Source organism: Protopterus annectens, chromosome 1.part0, assembly GCF_019279795.1.
Source record: "Protopterus annectens isolate FY-2018-M chromosome 1.part0, PAN1.0, whole genome shotgun sequence".
Classification (NCBI taxonomy): Eukaryota; Metazoa; Chordata; order Ceratodontiformes; family Protopteridae; genus Protopterus; species Protopterus annectens.
The window spans coordinates 439,211,017-439,223,059 of NC_056725.1; positions in this window are offsets into that span (position 1 = coordinate 439,211,017).

A 12,043-nucleotide genomic window follows, 5' to 3' on the forward strand; every position below is an offset into this window, starting at 1 on the left:
TCATCACAGTAATGACAATTATAAAATTCCATAACTGTACATTACGTCTAGCAGCCGAGTAAAGATGCAAGAGTAAAACATAAAGAGACAGAAGAGGAGAACAGAGACAGTGGAGAGATGGAGACAAGGAAAGAGAGAGAGAGACATACAACGATTTTTGTTTCTGGGGCATTTCTTACCATCTTTGTAGTATATCACTCTTAGATTTTCCTCACAATAAATCTATCATGATCTGAACAATCAAGTGTTTCTAATAGTAAGCAAGCAGGGATAGAAAAGTATATACATGATTTAGACTTAAGCATAATGGTGGGTTAATAACATATGTAGCCAACAGTTTCACACATAATAATGATAGAAACAGACATTAAATAATACTTTGACATAGTTCTGGATTGAACCTTTGACACTAAGCAAAAAATAGTTGAAAGACATGAATTATCTCAGTACACCAAATAGGAACACTTAGATTACATCATTAAAATCACTTTCTTGAAGTGACAGTGCCAAAAAACTGAAGCAAGGGAGAATGTAGATATCAGGCTGCATTACAATAATGACAATAGTAACATCCCATAAAGTGTACATTACATCCAACAGCCTAATAAATGTCTCACCACAGTACTTTTCATCTGTATTTCTAAAGTACAGCAAGGTTAAGCACTTTTGTGTGAAGATAACTGGACATGTGTGGGTGATGGGATAGGACTTGAAACATCACTTAACCATCACTCAGTATAGGTGCACTATGCCAGGCTTCATGCAAACACTAAGGACAACAACTGAAGATCTTTTTATGGGCCATTCTGGCCATATGTATTGTGTGTGATTCAGTAAGTCTGCTTTTTGAGCAGTGTCAAGCAGCAGGTAGGCTGCGTGGGATCGAAGAATGTGTAGAATGGTGGTGGGAGAATACCGTAGCTATCCACTTCCTTACAACATGAATGTAGACTTGTCAATAGATTTGGAAGAATTTGGAAAGTCACCACATTGAGCTGGGTGACAACAACAAAATAATGTTGTATGGCCAAATGGACCACATCAAGTATGTTAAGCAGACACATAAAGAAAGTGAAGAGCTATGTATGGGGCATAATTTTTTTGTTGGACGGGTGCTCACTTTTTTTTTTTGTTTGTTTTGTTTTTCGACAGACAGGACCCTTGTTGATGGTGCTTAGGAAAATGAGGGTCAGATAAGTAGAGATGTTAGGTAGGAGGTGCATACCTAACCTACTCTGCAAATGCAGACATAGAGAACAAACTAAACAGATAGGGATAGTGATGGACACAAAACATTAGGGGACACAATGATTGATGATAGGTAGGGGACATCGGAGGGTCATCTGTGTCCAGCATGAGCACAGTGAGAATCTAGTCCTCACCCTCAGAGCTGTCATCACTGTCTCTTTTCTCAATTCCCTGGGTCAGTGCTGGATATGGCACTGATTTTGCAATTTGATACAGAACTTTTCCAACTCTGTCAATATGGGCATGAAAGCCCCTCTCCATATTGTCCCCCTACAGCTCTGTCAGCTACTGACTGGTGACAAAATCTCTACCTCTAGTACAACTCCTGGTGGATACCACTGCAACAGCAGTTGAGGCAGAGCTACTTGATATAGCTGGTGCAAGTAGTGCAGAAATTCTTGCGGCAACATTGACAGGTTGCAACCCAGATGTGCTGGGGGTCTGTGTTGTCTGTAGTGGTGGTAGTGCAGCCACCTGTGGAGGTATGGAGGGCTGAACACCAGTGGTCAATCTAGCTTCCTGTTCTGATGGGATGGACATGCACTTTAGAGATGCCTGTTATTTTAACTACTAATGTAAATGAAGCTCTGTGTAAAAGGCTATCTTTGTGGTTATCAATACATTTAATATGTTATAAGTCATAATAATTATAAAGACATATTATGCACTTCATTCCAATGCAAGTGCATTTTGCATTAATTACATCATTGTTATGCTTAGGATAATTTATATGCATAATATTTGACTTATGTAACAATCATTAATGGCAGTTGTGTTGCCAAATTCATGTTTTTAATTGCCATTTCTATTTACAAAAGAAAAGAACATTGTATAATAATACTTCATCTGCCCCCACCTGTTAACAATTATCCGTAAACTTGATTTGAACCCTGTATTACCTGTGCTCTTTCACCAATCTCATAGCAATACCACCTTGCACCACAGTGATAGGTAGCTGACAATTACATTTTCTTCACTCAGTACTGTTGAGAGTGCTGATGGTAAACTAACAGCACCAGTCTCATTTGTGCTACTGAAACCAGCCCAAATAAAATTTTTGATTTTTTACCTTCATACATGAATTATTGTTGTTCACTGCCAAGTATATATATATATATATATATATATATATATATATATATATATATATATATATATATATATATATATATATATGTGTGTGTGTGTGTGTGTGTGTGTGTGTGTGTGTGTGTGTGTATATTTATTTTATTTATTTTTATTTTATTTTACATTTGTTGACCGGGATAGTCCAACTGGATATATGCCCATTTTCAGCAGAGGCCCAGGGAGAAAAGCTCTAAGATAATAATACACATTGAACATTTAGTAAATGCTAGTTTCAAGCAGATTACCATCTGTAATATATGTATATAGGGAATATCATTGACATTAACATGATGCATTCATTATTTTACATCTGTTTGCCACATCATAACTTATATTTCTCTTCCACATCATCACGCCTTCATGTAATGCCAGTTATTGAGATGCGGACACACAGCTGGTGATGTTAGCTTAGTTTTTGACACAGCATATACAAGTAATAATAATATACTTTTAAATAAAATGCATTACTGTCATGATTATTACTCAGGAAATATGAATAAGCGATCTAGCATATATTATACATATTCCCATATTCCTCATCTTACTGATTCTCTGTTATCACACTCTACAGTATGTCATATTTTAGGTCTTGCATATCAAAGGCTGTTATTAATAATAATAGTTGAGTTTCCAGCAACAAAATATTTGTGACAGGAATTCACTATTCACAAGGACTATAGGAAAGATATTGTTGCTTTCTTACTTTGGACACAATAGAAGAGTCTTTGTGGGTTCTGTTCAAGCAGCTTTATTTTATGCAAACACATCACTATAAAAGTTTACTGACTTTAACTTAAGTAACTTATATACAAACTAACAACTGCGATCATGCATGCTCTCACTGTGTCTGCCCTTACAAAATGGCACTAGGGATTGCACGTGTCTGGATTTTATACGTGCATGTACAACCTTGACATGCTTCTTAAAAATGCAGCACACTTCACTTGCATTCTGATTTACATCCTCCCTCTTTGAGAAATAGATCATACAACACTATCCCCTGAATTCAGCAAGCTCTGCACCGAGTGTAGAATAGTGCAAAAGCTGCTGCACGCAATATGACCGACGAGCGAACCAGGAACGAGTGCCTGGGACGTGCACGAATGCTCCTACACTATTCCTGCACAGAGACCACTGCTATATGCTAATTATCCCATTAGCTGGTAAAACCCATGCAAAGGAGGTGAATTAGTGATCCAGGAAGCAGGCAGGCATCTGTGCAGGAATAGTGTAACCTGCAAAAATGTATTCAGTTACTAACCAAATACATTTCTGCAAATTACAAATTGAAGGCATGACAGCTCCAAAGAAAGCATGTATTCAATGTAGTAAGCATGCCGATGGCCAAATATATGACCATTAGCATGAGAAATAGTTGCAAAATTACAAAAAATAACTTTTGTTTTGGCCGATTTCAGACGTTTAAGCATAGGGCAGCAGTGTGCAAATGGGATCAAACCGAAAATAAGTAGGAAATAAGCTTTTAAACCCAAGTCAGCATTTTGCCATGATAGTCAATGACATGCATAAGACAACAATACCAGGGCATAGTGGTTGCTAAGAAGGAAGGCTCAGTGTGAGTATGGTAACTATGAAATAGCATTCTGTTTTATGCAAATGAGGGGATTGATACTGAATCACAGATTTCCTCTGTGTTAGCTTGCACCCATCCGTGTAGGTGTAGCAAAGCTATGGTATAAGTATAAGAGGTAGATGACCTCATAAGGGGGACTGCCATGCATTCTGTAAGCCTATTGGAGCTCTCTGGCCCATGTCTGCCCTTAGCTAAGCACAGCTAAGGAAGGGTGTGTGTCTGAGGCTGCCTAGCAGTGTTAACATTACCCAAACAGGTGTGCTGGCCTTACCAAAAAAAAAAAAAAACAGGAAATAGCAGCTCTGTTCACATCTGAGCACTGGGTATGTGCGCCGCGCCTAGGGTCTTAAATGGGAAGGCAATGGGAAGGGAAAACAGCAGTAGGAAGGCAATCAAGGAGAACTAGCATAGCTGGCAGGTGAAATGTATCAGAATCAGCCAATTACACATGGAACAGCCTAGCCCAGCACACTACTATAAACTATGCAAACACCTTCCAGTCTGTTTTTCCCACAAACTCTACACCACCGGTGTACACAGATGGGGAAATTTTACCTGACAAAACTAACAAAATGTTAGGGGTTGCTGTTGCTCATACATCAATATGTGCAAGAGTCTGAGGGTGGTGAGGATGTGAATGCTGACAACCAACCCACAGTGAGGAGAAGGAGAAGAGTGTACAGACCCAGGGTAACCTACCAGGGGCTACATGAGCTGGAGATAGTGGAGTGCTATAGGGTGGACAGGGACATTCTACAGCAAATTGTTGAGCTGTGCTGGCCATGCCTCACACACAGAACCAACAGAGGGGAACCCATCCCAGTGGATACCAAGGTATGTGTAGGCTTAAGAATACTAGCCACAGGTACCTTCCAAAGGCCAACTGGGGATATCATGGGGATCTCACAGGCATCAGCATCCAGGGTACTCCACCAGTTCCTGGATGCCATGTCAGCACATGCAGGTGAGCATATATATTTCTTCAACAACCATTAGGCATTGACCAGCAATATGCGTCTCTTCCACCAAATAGCAGAATACCCTGAGGTAGTGGGTGCTATAGACTGCATGCACATACACATCAAAGCACCACCCGGTGAGCAGGGTAGGGTCTACATAAACAGCAAGGGCTTCCCCTCCATCAACTGCCAGGTCATGTGCGATGCCCAGGGCATTATCTTGAATGTGTGTGCTGGCAGCCCTGGAAGCTATCACGACTCCCACATCTGGCATATGAAACAGCTGTACCAGTCATTTGCCAGTGGGGACATCCCATATGGCCACATAGTGGGGATGCTGGTTACGCACTGGAGCCGTGGCTGATAACACCCATCAAAAATGCACACACACCCAAACAAGAACTCCATAATGAGGCACATGCACAAACCACAATCATAATAGCACGTGTGTTTGGGTTGCTCAAGTCATGGTTCCGCTGCCTGGATATATCCGGTGGAGCCTTGCAGTACTCTCCAGCTACATGTACACAAATGTTCATAGTATGTGCCATGCTACACAATATGATCCTGCAGAAACAGCTGCAGCAGGAACAGCATGGGGCAAGGCCACACAGCCCCCACCATTACCAAGGCCATCACAGGCACAGAGGGACTCAGAGGAGGAACAACCTGAGCCTGCCCATGTAGGCAGAAGGAAGTGTGCCCAGTATGCCCAGTCTTTGGCCAAGAGGCAACGCATAGCACATACACTTACATGGTAGGGACCCAGGGAATGACAACTCTCTCTGACTCGGACATACAGTAAAAGGGATGCCAAACATGACACTACCTATGCTTTACCATGTATAGGGAGTGTACTATGTGCATCCGACATAGTCAGCCCTCCAGCACCATCTTCAGTACTGGCACAGCCACAAGGTAAGTTACTCTTCCTATCAATTTCTGAATGGAGTAGTATGTTCTGATAGTTGTATCTATGGTATGGATGTGAGCATGCAAGGGAATTGGGTGGCTGAATGAGATGGTACCAGATAGTGGACACCTATATGGGCAGCATGAAATCCCTAACAAATACTGGTGTCAACAAAGTAGGCAGTACTAGACAAGGTGACAAATCCCACTGCAGTACATGTGGTGGCCCAAATGTGTGTCCATAGGACACACACATGAATGTCAGTGAGGCTCATATACCCAACACCAGCCTCAGCCAGCAGGACAGGTGTAGATGACCATAAAGAAAGGCTGGGCTAAGGCCTCCAATTGATGGCAATGGTGAACAGCCCCTCCAGACCTACACAGACAGACTACAACAGGTCTGGCAGTTGTATGTTAGTTCTGAAGGGTAAGAAGTCTGAAACTGAAATGTAGGTCAATAAAACCTAAGATCTGTACTCTACTGATATGCCTCCAGTCTGCATGATAGGTCAGAATACAAAATGAAATGGAAGCCAACAGAGTACCTGAAATACCAGTACAGTCATAGCAAATGCTTAAAGTCATCAGGTGCCCCCACCCCACACAATCCTATGTAGAAATGCAGTAACATGTATGTGTGGGTTTAATAACAGTGGAGCACAGATTACCTGAGCTGGCCCAATTTACAGGATAGATTGTTGCATGTGTACAATATGCAGGGGTCCATGTGTTAGGTTGTTGTGTGTTCAATATTGTCTGGAAGTGGTCAGCATGTAGGCATAGAGGGTTGTGTTTTGCTGGCCTATGGTCAGTACTGTTGATGACAGGGCCATGTTCCAACAACTGCAGTGCCAACCACAATGCTTCTCAGCAATACCCATGTCAGCAGTCATCCATACTCACTGTCCAGATGTCAATATCTGTCACCATCTGAAAGATGGACATGCCATGAATGTGGGCCCAGACATACACACAGTACACAGGTGGAAGTACCCTAGACAGAGTACATAAAATGTAACTGTCAACTGCACACACCTTTGGAATTGTACATACAGGTTAGCAGCACATTAGTTGTCTGTGTAGTATGGAATACTGATGTAGTCTGGCCAATCAGTGGCAGACCACAAAAGGCACAGTTATGAAGTAATGAGAGACTGCCTATGTCCCTGCACAAGGCAGCATAAGGGGAATGTCCCAGGTATATCTGTGAGTCAGCTGCAAGAAGCTTCCATATCACACATGCACTCAGCTCACCCCACCATCAGCCACAGGTTTATCACAGGTCATATCCTTGCTGTTGGGAATGAGTACAGTATGACCCCACTTCTGTATGGGAATACCCACAGAATGCAGCATGCTGAAGAGGTGTCCCATGCAGGTGTGTCCCTAGCTGTAAGCAGCACCCTGCCAGCATCCAGACCAATGGATTAATATGGACAGGAACTATTGCCATTAACACCTTGCACACTTACCCTGTCACCCCAGGGGAATCCAGTGGCTTGCAGCCTGGGAATGTAGGAGTGACAGAATGCACTGGCCTGCTACAGATGGCCTGCATCACTACCAAATGGCCTACAGTCCTCTGTCAAAGGCCTGTGCCTCACCCATAGTGCCAATGTATGTTATCTCATGGGGTCCCAACTAACAACATAACACAGTCAACAGAACACAAATGCAAGGCCATGTTGACAAATCCCAGTAGCATGCCCACCATGTCCTACTGCATGAACTGTGGACCAACCCCTAAATACTGCTGGGATGAAGGGACAACTATAGGGATACTTCTCAGATATCGCTCGCATAATGTTAGGAAGAGGATAGAATAACAGAGTGTGGGGGTGTAGAAGCATGGACATCATGGAGTGTGTGAAGTCTAAAACTCTGAAGTGTGCCCATACTACCCCTGCCTGCAAACCCAGTAATGGGTGGCTACAAACCTGCTCATAAAACACAATATGAAGGGAAACTGACCAGATATATGAGCCCTGCCTCTGGGGTAACCTGGGTGAATCTGTACAGCTGAGAGGTATGGCCACAGCAGGATATGGCCATTCTGTAATGTCAATATATGTACAAGAAGGGGATCCTCAGCCACCATAGTACCAAGGTGCTGGACCATTTACAGAGACCGATCAGCAAGTGTCTGCAGCTACTACTCCAGAATGGCATGAGTGTGCAAGAATATGTAGGCTGCAGACCACAATACTGGACACAGCTTCATTCATCTTGTATTTCCCAGGAAATAACTGTGAGCAAATAAGTATATCTGTCAGTAGTTGATGACATAATACATCACAGTGTAAAACAGTACATATGTCTGAATATCTCTGCTAACACCAACCATGTAACACAAGCAGCACAGACACAATAGTTACAGTATCCCACTATCTGTCACCCATTGTGACTCCATATTGTCAACCTATCTACAGATATCCTGCAGAAACAGGTTGCTAGCTGTAGGTGTAGAACACCAAACCCTGGACTGGAGTACAACCTACCTGGAATGGATTCACACACTCAGTACAGAAGGTCATACTGGGCATGCTCCTACACTTAGAGAAATGAAGCCCATGTCTGACAACACAGTGGACTATACATATCTGTCAGTCGCAGATGTCTGTGCACACACACCACATTGTACACCATTCATGCTTTGCACACACATTGGATAGGAATACTCACACATATCCAAGGCCAACACACTATAATATGTCAAACATACACACACACAGATGTGGGAAAGAGAGAGACAGACAGTGACAGAGAGATTTCCATCATGAGGCCTGTCCCACCCACCACACATCCAATTTGCCAATATCACATGATGTGCTGATGTCAATCACTGTAGACATTGCTTTTGGTAGCCCTCAGCCCTATAGTGTCTGTGGTGCTTGTGATAACTGTGTAACATGATAGTACAAATCAGTATTCATCTAGCATTTGTATACCCAGTCCTGTCAAATGTAAAGTTGTGTGTGACTGAGTGTGTGTATGTGTGTGTGTGTGTGTGTGTGTGTGTGTGTGTGTGTGTGTGTGTGTGTGTGTGTGTGTGTTTAGAGGAATTGTTTATGGCCCATTCACATACACTGCACTTCCCATTGCCCATGTTAGCACTCCTGCTGGTGCCAGTCACCTTGAAATAACCTTTTGGACAAGTGCCATCCCCCATAAGATCCTTGGCATTTGCAATAACTGTATAATGCTATAGTGTAGTATACTATTTAGGTAGGAGTTCTAATCCAGAAATGGAAACTGTGCGTGTTTGTGTGAGAGAGTGTGTGTCTTTGATGATACCTGATTTTATGGACATTGACACTTACTACTCTCCCCTTACCCCTCCGTTAGCACTGCTGCGGATGTTAGTCACCTTCAAAGATACCTTTGGAGAGCTCTTTAACATATAAGCTCTGTGGCACTTATGATAACTGCATAATACTATAATGTATCATACTAGTTAGGTAGGAGTTCTAATCTCAGACATGGCAACTGTGAAACTGTGTGTGTTTGTGTGAGACAGTGTGTGTTTTTGATGATACCTGATTTTATGGACATTGACACTTCCTACTCTTCCCTTACTCCTCCTTTAGCACTGCTGCTAATGTTAGTCACCTTCAAAGATACCTTGGCACAGCTTTCTAACATGTAAGCTCCATGGCACATGCCATAAATGTGGAATAATGTAGTAGCGGTAACTACATAGGTATGGGTTTGAATTTCATATGTGGCACATGTTTGTGTGTATACATATGTCTAAATATGTATGTCTGTACCTCAAAGATTTTGGCCCCATTTACACCCAGTACACATCTCAGAGCCTGACTTTAGCAGTCCTGCAGATTTCATCTACCTTAGAAGTACCTGTTGCCGACCCTAAACCATGTAAGGTCAGTGCTGTATGTGTTAAATGCGTAACCATAATGGTCTGGAAAGATTGCTAAATAGAGGGTTGAACCTCACCTCTGAAAATATAAATGTGTATGAAGGGTAAAATTATTTTTAGGATCTCTCACCCACTACATCACTCAATGTCAGTATTTACAAAGGCTGGTGATGTTCCTCACTTTAGAAGTACGTTGGGACAACATCCATCTTATAACCTCCATGGTGTGTGCGATAAATATGGTACACTATAGTAGCAATACATAGCTAGGTAGGGGTTTGAATCTCAATACTGGCAATTCTTGTGTGTGTGTGTTTCTGTCTGTCATCAGTAACCTGTGTGGAGGTTGCTGTGATTGTGTAATAACAGCATCCATTGTGGGGTGGGTTTTGCTAAATTATTATTATGTTGTGGACCTAGTATATGTTACAATGTCAAACTGAGACAACAGATGTCAAACACTGGAACGGTTAGTGTAGACAATCCATAGCCCAACATGTGACATTATGGATTGGTGAACAATATAGGCAACCCTTCTATTACTCAGAGAACACTCTCCACCCACGTCTCATACATAAAACACACTTAGCTAGGCAGCAACCACTATATTTGTAGTTCCCTGCATATTGCCTCACAGATAGTAACCGTGGTGTGATTGCAGTGGACTACATGCCTGTTGACCACAACAGTGCCACTAACATCAGAAAGTACTTTGATGTGTTACATCTCCTGACTGAGTGTGTGTTATCCAGCAAGTAAAAGGACATGGCACCCTGTTCCATCCCCTCAGTAACAAATAAATGTGTACAGTGGCCATTTTGCTATCTTCCCCACTGGACACCTGCAACAACTGTAGAGTCTGCAACTTAACTCACAAAGGGAATAACATGCCTTATACACATGCCTGTATGGACAGACACCACTAACTCCACTGAATACCCATATCATGTTGCCAATGTAGGTACAAGAACGACCTCATTTACATAGCCACGTCTCACCAACTGAGGTCAGCAATGCTACATCAGACGATAATGATTTGTCCACACAACATGCCCCAGAGACCTCAAGTACACTTCCACGTGTCAAAGAATATGCATGTGAGACATGTGCACAGCATAGACACTGTCCATGTTATGGACTATAGGTCACACACATAGGAAGCAGTGCACATCACTGGCCACCCATGATAGTAACTCAGATGAGTGGATGGTGAATACAATACCCACCCCTGCGGACTACCCCAGGGACTACACCCCTGAGCCACACTGGGGATTCTTGTCATGTGGCCTAATGCCAAGGTATTCCCTAGGCCTAGCCTTGTACAGCCTTCAGGCCCATTCACCTACTACACACCTGTGAAGCAATGAACCTATGGATCTCAGTACTGGCAAGTGTGTGTGTGTGTGTGTGTGTGTGTGTGTGTGTGTGTGTGTATGTGTGTGTAGAGAGAGGAATTATTTTGAAGCCATTCACAATCACTACACCTCCCATTGCCTGGCTTTAGCATGCCTGCTGATGTCAGTCACCTTGAAATAACCCTTTGGCCATGTTTTAGGCCTATAAGCTCTGTGGCACTTGTCATAACTGCATAATACTGTAGTGTAGCAAACTAGTTAGGTAGGAGTTCTAATCCTGATTCTGACAACTGCGATAATTTGTGTGTTTTTGTGAGAGAATGTGTGTTTGTGTCTTTGTTCACACCTGATTTTGTGGACATTCACACTTACTACACTTCCCTAACCCCTCCTTTAGCACTGCTGCTGATGTCACTCACCTTCAAAGATACATTTGGACAGCTCTTCAGCATGTAAGCCCTGTGACGCATGCAATAATTGTGTAACACTGTAATTGCAATACACAGGTAGGGATTTGAAACTCAGTACTGGTAAGTGCGTGTTTGTGTGTGTCATAAGTATCCTGTGTGGGTGTTGGGGTGATTGTGTAATGACAGGAGCTATTGCAGTGTGGATTTTGCTACATCATTATACTGAGGACCTATATGTCCCAATGGCCACATTACAAGGCCAACAGATTTCAAACACTGTAGAGGTTGTTTAAGACAATCCACTGCCATAAATGTGTACAGCCATGTGCAATTACTATGTGACAGTATGGGTTAGTAAACAATATAGGGAACCGTTATAGTACCCAGATACCACTCTCCACCCATGGATCATACACAAACAAGTTTGGATCTTGACCCCTTCATTTCTTACTTTCTTTCTGTCTCTCTCTCTCTCTGTTTCTCTCTCTCCCTCTCTAGTGGATGTGGAAAAGTACATATGTTTTGAATAGGCAGCAGTTTGACTTTTGTAGGTA